Here is a 13,640-nt window from a genome sequence, read left to right on the forward strand (position 1 = left end):
TTTTGAACTGGTTTGTGGAAGAAACGTGGAAAAGTCCGGAGGTGCAGGCTGGAGAGGCCTTAGAGCTTAGTGGGTGACTCTGGAGGTTGCTCAGGAGACCAGAATGCCCACAAGACTGTGGGCAGTGAAGACTGAGCTCCACTGAGATCTCAGAGGAGAAAGACGACTCTGGGAAACTGGACTGGATGCCATTCATGTTACATTCTGCCAAAAAAGGTGTCTACGTTTTGCTCATGTCCTGAGACTTGATGTGAAACTGAATTCAAAGTTAATGGACTAATTAATTTGGTAGGAGAAATTTCAAGGCAGCACAGCATTCAGAGGGTGGCATGGGTATTGCTGGTGGCTTTTAGCAAGTGTACTGTGATAATTGGGAGCAGAAAGAGTTGAAACTTGCAGTTTGGCCATAAATATGTGTGTAAAACGAGGGCCAAAGAAGGTGGTGTTGTTGAAGAGATTACAACCACTAAAGGGATGCTAAGTACTTCACACAGACATCATAGGGAAGGTGACTTGAGGCATCTCACAAACTGGCAAGACCCCATCCATCTCAGGCTCAGGTGTACAAATTGTTTTGAGAAGAACCCGCTGGGGCAGCATACCTACACAGTGGCCTAGGAAGCTGTTTCACCACACTCAGCTGTCCAGGCACTCATGCTGCTGTGGCCATGTCCCAGGAGGCTTGGCTACTGCTTGAGATGGTGGGAGACCTCGGTGGCAGCCACATGGTGCTGGTTCTGCAGGGTTGCAGAATGCTGGATGTAGCGGGTATGGGGCTTCCACTGAGAGTTCAACAGGAAGACCAAAGAGGCCAGGGACAAGGTAGCAGTGTTGGAGTCCCTGCAGGCAGCCCCTGAGAGGGCAGTGCCTGAAGATGGGAGAAGGAACTTGAAGCTGCTGTGGAGACCCCTGAGACTAAGAGATGCCAGTAATGAGGGACCCCTGCTGTGGAAAGCTGCAGGAACGAGACAGATCGGCCACAGGAGAGGTCATGTGGGCTGCAACCAGCAAGATCACGGGATAGAGCTACACAAGCCCTGTGGAGAGATCCTCCTGATGCCATGATCTCCAGGTGTTGGACGTGGAGCTTCGGGATTTGTTGGCCCAGCTGGATTTCAGTCTTGCTTTGGTCTTACCCCTTTTCTCTGGGCCCCTCCTTCTCCCTTGTGGAATAGAAATGTCTCCTCTGTGCCATTATATGGATACCTGTAGCTGGTTTTGATTTTAACAGAGGAGAACATCCATGAGTTGGCCTTGAGTCTCATGAGATTTTGGAGATAGATTTTGGCAATGCTGGAACTGTCAGACTGTGGGGTCTTGGAAGTGGAATAATTGTATTTTGCATTGTGTGATGGGCATGAGCTTTTGAGGACCGTGGTGGAATATTATGGTTTACATAACGGGTGATCCCCCAAATGCTCATGTGTAAGACAAAGAAAGAATATTCGAGGTGAAATGATTGGATTAGCAGAGCTGTGCCCCGGTCAGTGAACTAATCCACTTGAATGGATGAACTGGGTGGTAACTGTAGGCAGGCGGGGGGGGTGCCTTTGGGGTTTATCTTTGGCTCCTGGAGGGTCAGAGCTCTGCCTCGTGCTGCAGTGGACTGCAGTTTCCTCCACTGTGATGTTCGGCCTCACCTCGGGCCCAGAGCAACAGGGCGGCCGACCATGGTGGGCTCCTCTGAAACCATGAGCCCAGACAAGCTTCTCCTCCTCTGAGTTGTTCTTGTCATGTCTTTTGGCCACAGCAGGGAAAGGCTGACGAGAACACAGGGGACTGAAATGCCTGTCCCACACACCTGTATGAGTGCGCACAGCAGCGTTAGGCATGACGGCCAAGAGGTGGGGAGGGCGCAGGCGTCCGGCAGGTGCTGGAGCAACAATGCGGAGTGTTGTCTGACAGTGAAGGAGGCAGCACTGACACACACGGAGCTGGGGTGAAGTCGCAGAGGGGCCGCACGGGGCCGAGAAGAGGGTGCAGAAGGCCACCCTGTGACTGCACTTGCATGGAACGCCAGGCAGCAGACTAGTGCTGCGGGGCCTGGGGGGGTGTCGGCTGTCATCTTTGGGTGGTGAGAACATCCTGGAAGTAGACAGCAGTGATGTTCACACGACCCTGTGAATGACCCTGTTCACTTTCACAAGGTGAATGCTTTTGGTATATGAAATTATATCTCAAAGTTACAAAAAATGAAGTCGATGACTTTTTTTAAAAATAAAAAATTGAGCCTCATGTGATGACACACATCTATAATCCCAGTGACTCAGGAAGCTGAGGCAGGAGGATCACAAGTTCAAGACCAACCTCAGCAACTTGGCAAGGTCCTAAACAACTTAGTAAGACCCTGTCCCAAAGTAATAATAACAAAAAGGATTTGGGATGTGACTCGGTGGTTAAGTGCTTGAGTTCTAAAAAGAAAGAACAAAAGAAATTGAGGTATCCCTTGCCGAAGATACTGCCTATAAAGGACCTTCTGGGGAATTCTCTTTGAAGCAGGAATATGTGCCCAGAACGGATTCTTGGAACAAGAAGGAATGGCTGGACAAACAGAAGAGAAGTGTGGATGAATCCAGGGGGTCTTTATAAAATCGACTCATTGAAATGTAAAAAAAATAGCGGAAAACCCTTAAAATGTATACGAAGAGAGGTAAATTGTTTTAAAAGCTTTCACTGCCCTGGAGAGAACAATGTCAGGACTTCAGTTTCAATATCTGACGAATGTCTAGAAACTGCATGTGAAAATCTGCGAAGGTGTCAAATAGGTGGGCGAGGGAGCGCAGGTGCGAGCTCAGGTGTGCCCACGCGGCCCTCCTCTCCAGTGGGCAGCACTGAAGTCAGCCTTCGCCAGACCATCAATCCAGACTGCGGATGTCGGGAGGAGTCCTGTAGAGTGTTCCCTGAACAAGTGGAATCAAGGTGAAATCTGGGGAGAAAAAGCTGTGTTTGGAAACTAAGTAGCACACCTAAGTAACTCAAAGGTCAGATGGGTAAAATTGGGCTCAGTGTGGGTGCTTCCCCAGCTCCTGCACAAAAGGAAACATGGACAGGAAAGTATCTTTAATTGAATGACAAATACACGACAGGAAGACTTAAAGGTAAGTGGAGATGAGTGAGGAGAGCAAAACATCAAAAGCAGTCTCAGAACTGGAGTTGGCTCAAAGAGCCAGGGAGGGGAATGCAGGCACAGGCCGCCCGAGTCACCACGCAGCCTCCCGACAACAAGGCCCAGGCTGTTCTGAAACGCCACTTCCACCAGTCCACGCCACAGGCTGCTGGGAGAACACCTTTTGCAAACCAGCTGCAGGGAGAGGGAGCGGTCTCGGCCGCCCTGTCTTTAGGAAGGCTCACGTGAACTTGAGGTCTTGGCCATGGAAGAGAAGCCCGGCTCCAGGACTGCCAGTGTGGGGAATGTTGAGAAGCAACCACCGTCTCAGGCTTCCCTGGGGCCATGGTGGCAAAGTGCACTTCCCACCTTGCCTCATGAGGCAGTGCCTGGCCAGGGTGACTCAGAGAGGAAAGAAGACAATCTCCAGCCTCTTGACGGTCCTAAGCCCTCGGAAACCAAAGGCGAAAATGGTGGCATTTTGTGATGCTGGCGCTGGCAGGTGGTGACTGGGTGGGGCTGGGCTCAGGGCTGCAGCAAGGCTGTGTGTGATCTTAAACGTCAATCAGCACAGTTCGCCTTATTAACACCACATGGTCATCTTAGGAAACAGAAAAATAATGTGTAAAGTTCAAAACCCACTCACGACTAAGGGAAGCTTGAGCAAACTTAGAAAGGAACTTCCTTGGGCTGATGCAAGGTGACCTTAAGACCCTCAGACAGACACCCCCTTGGCTGTAGGTGGGAGGCGAGAGATGGATGGACAGGATGCCCAGAGCCGCGGCTCCACAGGACAGCAGAAATGCAGTGCTGAGTCAAGACAAGGGGTCCGGAAGCCAGAAATGAAGCTGCCAGTGTCTGCAGAGGTGGTGGGTGTGTGAGAAGGAACCCCAGCCTGCCAGGGCACAGCTGCTGGCCACAGGCCATCACATGCATCAGTTACTCTCCAGCTGCCAGAAACAAACATCAACACAAGTGCCGTTTCTCACACACTCAGGAGTGCCCTGTGTAGAAACAGGTCCAACAGATGGTGTCAGGCGAATGTTGAAGGGAAGTGAAGAAAACCTAAGAAAAGGGAGGCTGTGGTCAGTTTGGGCATCGAAAGCTGGGCTCTGCAGAGGCCCGTCCTCCTGAGGGGTGCACCCAGCGTGATTTCCATCAGAGCTGCAGGGGCTCTGTGGCAGTGGACATGCTTTCCAGTAATGTACTCGAGCTTGCAGAGGGCCAAGAATGTAGACTCCGTGCCACCGGGACGCAGGCAGTGTGGGGTAGTGAGAAGGACATGGCCGAGCAGACTGAAGAGGTGGTGGCCGCCACCGCAGGTGACCCATGGTCTGCGGGAGGGTCGCGAGGCCCACTGGTGCTGGGCCGAGCCTCACACTACAGAAGTCGGCTATGGGGCCAGCTGTGCTCGGAGTATCAGGAGACGTGCCGGAGGCACCAAGGCCACTCTGCTCTGGCCTGGGGGAGAGCACAGTCCTCCTAACTGGACACAGAGGTGTCCACTCTAAAGGAGAGGATTGGCAAGGTGGGGATGACTGTGAATTTCACTTGCTCAGGACTGAGGTCGGAGGGAGCCATCCCCTGAACAAGCATAGGACTCCCCCAGGAATCTACCAAGAACCCCAGATGAGGACTCTGCGTTCAAAATGGACCAGGCACAGGGTTCTTCTAGGAAGCAGCAGAGGGAATGGGGTGGAGGCCCAGGCCAGGTCGCAGCTCTGACCTCCCAATCATTTTGAGAAGTGAGGGTCACAACCGCTACTTGTTCACTGCTGGGTTTTGCCTCCCACAACAGCAAAATGGCAAAGGACAGACACTTACCAAGAGGATTTCCGAGGGGCCAATAAGCATCTGAGGAAGGGCTCACCCTCTGGTTACACGGAAACCACCACGAGGCCTCCAGAGTCGCTAGGGTCTGGGGGACCCAGGCTGCAGAGGGACATGGACAGCTGGGCCCCACCCTGAGGGGGTGAGGGATGTGCCGTGTGGGGGCTGGGCCCCGCACAGTGACAGGCTGCAAGGAGGCCTGGAGGGTGGTGTGGTGCCTCTGAGGGTGGTGGCCGGCTGCAGAGCTTTGGAGACACAGGGGTGGCCCCATAGCTGGTCACTCTCAGATGCTGCTCTTCCCATGGGACATGCCTTGTGGGAAGGGCCCAGCCACCCTCATGGGTCACACAGATGGGTCACGTGTAGTGTAGAGCAGACACCATGACCCATTTGTGCCCATCTCACACAGGCAGCGTCGTGGCTGGACTGGACTGGGCAGTGGGCAGCGAGGAGGGATGGCGCTCGGCTTGCCCTGGGCTCTGCCGTGTGGGGAGGCGTGTGGTGCCTGCACACTGCTGTCATTCTACAGGTTTTTAAATGCCCAGAGGTACACAAGATGGCAGAAGCTGCCACCCCATGGCAGCAGGAAGGTGACCCCAGATGGGAGGTGTGGGAGGAGCAGAGAAGGTGGCGCGTATGTGGGTGCCTTAGGAATCGGCCATGTTAAAGAAATGACTTCCTGGGGTCCTAAGAGGAGGAAGGTGGAAGCAGGTGAGACCCAGGAGCCCTTGAGGACACCCTGGTCAGGAAGCTCATAGGCCACCACAGGCCCGCAAGCTGCAAGCCTTCCCACGGGGTGCTGGGCTCAGAGTATAACCTACCAAGAAGGGGGAAGCCACAGCTAGAAGTCCCTGGCCGTCCAGAAGAGGGCTGGGAGGGAAAGGGGCACAGCATGGGGGTGTCTCTGCTGGTAGTGCTGACGGCACCCCGCAGGGACAGGGACAATGTACCAGCAGTCTGGGGACCCTGGGGATGGCTCCAGAGTGGGCAGCTCCTGGGCTGCTACTGACCCAGTGGTGGTGACTGGATGAATGGGCACTGGGCCCCTGTGGACCTCACCACTTGGGTTGGGTCCCTTGGGGCTGCCGCTCAGCTCCTGTCACTGGGCTGCCCGGTGGGTGCAAGCATGGAAGCTGGGAAGGCTCTCGGGCTACACCCAGCAGTGCGAAACCCGGCATCCAGCAGATAGCCAGCGTGGACCCCGAGAGGAGGGAACGGGGAGGAACAGAAACCCACAGGCAGCACGGGGCTCGAGCAGGAAAGGCCCAGGACACAGGAGGGGGTGGCACACCTCGCCACGCTCGGCAAGGGGGCACACCCTTCAGCTTCACAGCCCGGGATCAGTGGGGAGAGAGCCACAGTGGTCTCGCCCAGACGTGAGTTTCAATCCCACAACACGCAGACCAGCCTGCTAACTGGCTGCTGCTGGGGGTCGCTGCGGGTCCTGTCGGATTCAGACTCTTGTGAGCTCCCTCAGCAACAGCAGTAACTGGTCTAATCGTCAAAGCCATTGAGGTCCTCATAGAGACTACAGTAGTTAGTAGTGAGTTTGACCTCAGGTGGCATTCTGTGTGACTCCACCTGTCAGTGGAGCAGAGCAGGAGGTCACGTGACCATCCTGGCAGAAGCAGGTTCTGACAAAATTCATGTGCTCTAAGTAAAAACACAAGGCATGGAAGTGGGGGCAGGGGGGTGGCAAGTTCAAGGCCAGCCTGGGCCTTTAAAATAAAGAAATCAAAAGGGCTGGGGTGTGCTCAGTGGTCTGCACCGCAGGCTCAACCCCCAGGACTCAAGGGGACAAAATAAAAGGCGGTTAAGGGTTCTAGAAACGAGAGGCCGTCCTCAGCCACCAGCACAGCCCCGAAGCCCCAGTGCCCACCTTGCTCCCACTCAGGGAAAAGCCCCCTCCCCAGGAACCACAGGAAGAGAAGGCAGGGCCCAAGCCCTGGGCACCGAGGGGGGAGACTCATCACTTGCAGATGCAGATTCCAAACATGAAACCCAAAGTAACTCCAAACATAGATTGAAGTATTGAAAGTACTCAGCAAGGTTTGGGGATCAAAATTACACAGGATGTCACTGTGCCCCATTTCCTACCAGCAGTGTTCAAAGTGAAGCTGTAAAAAGTCATTCATTAAAATAGCATTAAGCTATATCTAAAGCATCAAGAATCATCAAAATGAAGGTGAGTATGATGCTCATGTGAAAACCACAAGACTAAGCCCTGGAGGGCTGCCCGAGAGTTCAGGCCACAGAGAACCGCAGCCTCCTTCTTGTTTGGCCCCTGGCCACTCATTCCACCAGGCAGGAGCTGGGACTGGTCACCCCTTGGACAGGCCCCTGCTCCTTGTACCCCCACTGCCTGGTGCTCACCTAGACAAAGCCAAGAGCTTTGCCTTTCCTGTGAGCTGGGAGAGAATGTTGGGCTGGCTGTATTTTTGCCACTCGACCTTCCATGCCAGTTCCCCCTCTGCCCGGCCGCCCGTTGGCTTCCCCTCGGTCTTGACCCTGTTACATCACCCCAGCCCATTCCACTCATCATGATGGTGACCATTCACCCACTGCATCAGAAGAAGAGTGCTACACGCCCCCCCACCACGCCCACTTAGCCTCCTGCCTCATCACCATCCTCTGTGCCCCCTCTGCACCTGTGGTGCCAGTTGTCCTCTGCCCCCGCAAGCTGGAAGCAGGCAGGGCATGCCACGGGACAATGGTGAGAGTGGGCCTTGGGCCACCTGCAGCAGATAGGATGGGAACAGGGAGGAATGTGCATGCCCTGGGCCTGGCAATGTGCAGGGCAGTGGCCAGCAGAGGTGTGGGGCCACAGTGCTTGCCCACCTCCATTTCTGGTCCCCTGAAATCAGATTCGATCTTGGCTGCAGCTAGTGCCCATCTAGTGAGGGTGGATGGTTGGGCACTGTGTCCCATTGGTTTCATCTGAAGCCAACAGAACCCAGCAGCCATGAGGTGGCAAGTGAACCCTGATAGCAGCCACCAACGCAGGTGAGCATGCAGTTCCTCAGCAAGGGGCTGTGCTGGAGCTGCACTCTTCTGCACAGGGGGAGGGCAGCAGCCCTAGGTGAGGAGGGGCTTCCGGCATGTGTCCCTGGAAGAGTGGGATGGGGTTCCCCGCCTGGGAGGCAGGCACAGAGCATCTGCCCCCGGACAAAGCCAGCAGCTTCACTATCACCCCATGGCTGTCTGATGTGCTTTGGGTCTAGATTGTCCCCTGAAGGCTCATGAGCTGAAAGCCTGGTCCCCAGTGCAGCAGTGCCCAGAGGTGGGCCTGGGAAGTGACTGTGCCACAGGGCTCTGACCTCATCAGCCGGTTAATCCACTGAAGGCTTCGTGGACCGCAGAGGCGAGGAGGTGGTATGCTGGTGGGTGTTCTGGTCTCTGGCTCTGCTTCTCTGCCTCTCAGCTGCCGTGAGCTGGGCAGTTCTGCTCCACCCTCTGCCCCCCTGCTCTGCCCCCAGGCCCATGACAGTGGAATTGGCCAAACATGAACAGAAAACTCTGGAACCATGAGCTAAGTGAACCTTTGTGCCCAAAGCTGTTCATGTCAGGTGTTTTGGTCACAGTGATGGACAGCTGACACATGTTATGACCTTTCTGTGGCCAGCCCCGGCCCCAGGGCTGTCTTTTCAGTGAACCTGGCTGTGGGAGGTGCTGGCAGGTCAGTGTAGGGCTTCCCCTCACCCGCAGGACCCTCGTCTCTTCCTAGCTCTTAGCCCCCAGGCCCTTGTGGTGTGCCTGGAGGACAGAAGCGTGGAGTTGCAGCCTGGGGCTGGGTGCTGGACCCATGGGCATTCCCTGTTGTGCCTGGTCACATGGCGGCATACAAGGGGTCACAGCCTGCTCGTGGATGAGCGACTGCGTTGTGTTACCCTGGGGAGAGTCAGGTGATGTCCAAGCAGAGGGCAGAGGCTGGTGAAAACAATGCAGTCACTGTGCAGTTCTCCGAGTGGCCCTGAGCGCTTGGAGGTGACTGAGAGGAGTGGCAGGATGGGCATTTCCACGTGGCCACAGGCCTGAGGCAGAGGCTGGAGGCCAGAGACCGCTCAGCCCCGCTGCTTGGAGCAGTGTGACCCCAGCTTTGTACTTACTCTTGGTCACCAGCTGAGGGCATCTCTGGGCAGCACTCCACAGCCCTGGGTCTCCTTGCCCTGGCCAAGTCCTTCCATCTGGCCCTGTCTGTTGGCCCGGTGACCACAGCTCAGATCCATAGGACCTCAGTCCCCGAAGCCTCAGGTTTGACCCTCCTTCTAGACGCCAGCTCTGCCTGTTGTGAGGCAAGCAGCCCTGCAGCCCTGCCCAGGGGACAGAGCTGCAGGGTGCCTCGTGGATCTAGGGCTCCCGTGGTCGGACAGCAGAAGGGAGCGAGAGGAGGGGGGAGACGAGGCAGAGCCAGGCCTGGCAGTGTCCCTGGTGCGGGGCCAGGCCTGGCAGTGTCCCTGGTGCGGGGCCAGGCCTGGCCTGCCTGGGGAGTCGTGCACTGGAGCTGGCAGGGCTGCCCTCCAGCTGCAGCAGGACTCTGCCCCGTGCCCACCCACGCCCCCTGCCCCACAGCAGCTGCAGGACCCGTGTCCCGCTGCACCCGTCGTCAGGTCTTTACCAGAGTGCCACCGTGGTTGACTTCCTGGGTGAGAGAGAATGGTTCTCGGGGTGGGAAACCTTACACCACAGTTCATTTGAGCTGTGAAAGGAAAAATCAGCCTCACCTTCGGCTATAGCTTCACTCCAGACTCTCCCTGGGCCAGAGGGTGACACCGGGAGGAGCACCCAGTGATGAGGCAGAGGCGGTCCCTGCGGGCTTCCCCCAGGTCCTTGGCACAGAAGGCTTTGAGAGTAGGTAGTAGGGTGGAAGCACTGGGCCCAGCCCGGCCACCTCACCTGGGGGACCAAGCTCCCCTGATGGGTTTCGCAGCTCCCTGGCCTGTGGCCCTCACCCCTGCAAGGTCCTGCCTGGCTGACAGGGGGCCCTCCCAGACCTCAGCTGACCCCGGCTATGGCCACTTCTCCCCAAAGGCAGATGGGCACAGCTGGAAACCGGCCTGGTCCTGGAAGGCAAGGGCTTTGGGCGGCAGTTGTCACCAGCTCCTTCTTACACCTCCGGCAGAGCCAGGGACAGTGGGCCGTGCCTTCTGTGAGTCACCTCCGAGAACCCTGACTGGCCTCGTGAGCAGGTGCTCATCATGACTACCCTGTCTTCCAGCGGGGGAGGGGCAGAGGCACAGTGTTGAGGCCACACATGCAAAATCACACAGCACTGCCACCTTCAAATCCACACTGTCCCACCCCTACCCACCAGTGTCTCCTGTCGGCACAGTCCCCTGGGGGAACCATCCAGGTCCCCACAAGGGTTAATCCTGTGGGGACACAGCTGCTGCCAGTCTCCTGAAATACTTTTGCACATGGTCTGGTCTGACTGTGCCCGAGAAGGCTCAGGAGGAAAATCGCTTACATAATCTCCCTCCGTCCCTGACACGCGCTCTCCCCTGCTTGCAACACCAGTGAGCAGATGCCAGGAAATTCTGAGGCCCCCTCCACCGGGCCGTGTGCGCAGTGGGCCCCGCCTCACCTGTGGGCCTGCAGCCCTCTGCTTCCCCTCCACAGTGCAGGCCATGCCCCAGGGGCCAGGGAGGCCTGGTGCAGACCCCTCAGCTCATGACAGGAGGCGCCCAGAGAAGCACAGGGCCTTTCTCACTGTTGGGAGGTGGCGAGGTGACCTGCATTTCAAGTCCCAGTTCCTGCCCAGCACCTGAGGTGGCTCCACTTCTGTGTGTGTGACCCTCCCACTCCCTGCAATAGTTCCAAGCAGTCCACAGCTCAAGGCCGCCCCAGACTTTTCAAAGGAGCCCAGCATCCTCTGTCCTCCAATGGGGGCTGGGGCCAGCTGGGCCAGCAGCTTCTGTGGAGGAGGGAGACTTTTTTCCAGAGCAGCAGGAAGCTGAGCTGGGGCCAGGAAGGTTCCAGCTGCGCGGCCGGGGATGGACCTCGCCTGCTCTCAAAACCCATTTCCCTTTCTGCAGAATTCAGGGATCAGATCTTGAGCCAGGCAGCATCAGACGCCTCGTGCCACCTCCTCCAGCCCAGAGTCGATGTGCTCCGGGCTGGGGGGCTGCCGGCAGAAGTCACCCAGAGCCCCGAGGTCTCAAGGAGCAGCTGCTCAGGCCCAGCTTCCTCCTCTGCTTCCCCGTCACCTTCCCCTCCTGTCCCTGGCAGCTATAACACACCTGGGACCAGCCAGGGACAGCAGAGCTAGGGACACGTGTTGGGTTTGGTGGGGTGTGTCGTGGGGTTCACTGTCTTTCCCAGCAGAGAGGCCATTGCTTGCATCCTGGGTGTAGAAACAGCTCCCCAAAGATTCCCATCACTCACGGGGCTGAAGTGGTGAACCGAGCACTCTCCGGTGACGCTCACCAGCACACTCGCCCTGTGCCAGGGCCCCCATGCGTGGTTTTGGATTCCTTACCTTGGAAGGAGCCCCCAGATCAAATGAGCTGTAGCCCACACAACCTGGGGTTTTCTGGGTCTGGTCACTGACTCCCTGATTTCTCAGACAGAGGGTTCAAGGCTTCCAGCCCTCCTGGTTGGAGGACACAGGGGAGGGAGGAGCAGACACTGGGACACAGGCCCTGGTTCTGTTGGGGAGCAAGCATATTCTCTGTTCCATGGGCCTCGGGTCCTTCCAGCTGCTGTGTGCTTGGGTAAGTGACACAGTGCCCCTGCCCCAAGAACTGAATGGGTCATGGCCTGTCTGAGCCCCAGGAACCTGGAGCTGTGCCCTGACAGTAGGAAATGCCCAGTTCCCTCCCGGGGTTGGTCTGCCACAGGGCGTAGGCCCAGAGCCCTGCAAGCCCCTACCTAGCCCCTGAGGTCTCTCCATTTCTGCATGTGTCCTCCCCTGCCTGGGTGGCCAGACTATCAGGATGAGGATCTCCATGGGGCTGGGCCGCATGGCCACCCTGTGAGGACCTCCGGGTGTGACCACAGAGGCCTGCTGGCTCCTGCCCAGGCTGAGTGGGTGCAGGTTCTCCCTAGTTCCAGGCTCCCTCTGCCTCAGGGCCGGGGAGAGCACTCATGCCCCACCCAACTGGGAGGCCAGGCCACTCCAGGATTCCCCAAGGGGGCCCCAGCTTCCTCCCGCCTTTGCTCTGTGTCTGCAATTGGGGGGTTTTAAGAATGACCTCAGCGTGGTGGGCGTAGTGACACCAGGCCCAGGCTGCTGAGAGAAAGCTGTGTTCTGCCCTGGTTCTGGTGGGCTCATGGGGAGACAAGGACAGGCCTTGCCCTCTGCGTGCAGGAGGACCCAGGGATTCTTGCCCCACCCAGGGGACAGTGGCAATGTCTGAAGATGTTTATGGCTGTCACAGCTGGGTCAGGTTGCTACTGGCAAGTGGAGGCAGAACCAGGGATCTGAGAGCCAGAGTGGGAGGAGGGAGAGGAAAGTCCTGGAGCACCGCCGCCCAAGAGAGGCTGGCACCCCAAGCACGGCTGGCTTCCCGCCACGTGGCTGCCCTTCCTTTCCTTACCGGGACTTGGGCATTGGGGCAGGTGGGAGAGCTAAGGAGCTACCACCAGGTTCATCTGGACAACCTGACCTGCAGGTTCTTGTGCCATATTGATGGCCCAGCTCTGGGACCCTAGGCAGGTGCCCAGGGGCAATGCTCTCTGCTCCAAGGAGCTGGGAAAGGGCCCAAACCTGAAGGCTCAGTCTAGCCAACGCCCCGCAGCCCGGCCGTCCCTCTGCTGCTATGGTGCATCTTGTTCTCTTCACCTCCATCAGTCGATTGGTCGGTGGGGAGAGAAACCAGCTCACCTGTGGCCTCCACCACCCTCAGCTGCCCTGACTTTGGCTCTGACCAGCAAATCCACCCCTTCCTTTCTCCACTGGCTGCAGCTTCCGGGGCTTTGGGTAGAGGAGATGGCTGCAGGTCAATGGCTGCCCGAAGGCTCAGGCCAGGGGATGGAGAGTCCAGCAGGCGGGCGACAAATCGCTTGGTGACAGCTGCCTGGATGTTTCAGTTCTGACCTGCACCATGTGTGCACCCCCATGGCCATGTGAGGCCTCACTCAGCTCTCTGCCACGTGGCTGCTTGACAGGCAGGTCACCCCTCCTGATGGCCAACTCGCATCCACCACTTGGGAGCAGAGTCTGCTTCTCAGCTTTTCCCAGAGTTGGGCACGCTGTTGCCTTGGGGCACACTCTGCCCCACAGAGGAAGAGGTGTTGTCCAAAATGTCCTAACACGGTCCTTGTGCTCCAGCCAAACCCCAGCAGGGTCTGGAGACACCAGCAGCTTAGAACGTGCTGGTGTGGCCTGGGGCTGTGATTCCCACTCTGGACGGGGCTGGGCACCAGGAGGAGCAAAGCTACCCCAGGGCCTCGAGACCTACAGCGGAGTGCAGAGCCACTGAGTTGGGTCACCCTTTGGGATCCCCACCAGCCTCTGTCACAAAATGGAACCAATGAGCATTGTGGCTGTGAGGTCCTCGGGGGGCTGTCCTCCCAGTGGCCTTGGGAGCTTGCCACCTGACTTGCTTTGTGATGATTGCGTTTTGCTGAGGGAGAAGCAGCTAACGTCACCAAGGACAGGGCTTCCTGTGAACTTCTGGGACCTGCCTGTGTCCCACTGGGCTTTTGGTTGTGCAGAACTCAGGGACTCTGAGGGGGTCGAGGTCAAGCCAGCTTCAGCTCGCCA

This window comes from Marmota flaviventris, chromosome 18 (assembly GCF_047511675.1).
Source record: "Marmota flaviventris isolate mMarFla1 chromosome 18, mMarFla1.hap1, whole genome shotgun sequence".
NCBI lineage: Eukaryota > Metazoa > Chordata > Mammalia > Rodentia > Sciuridae > Marmota > Marmota flaviventris.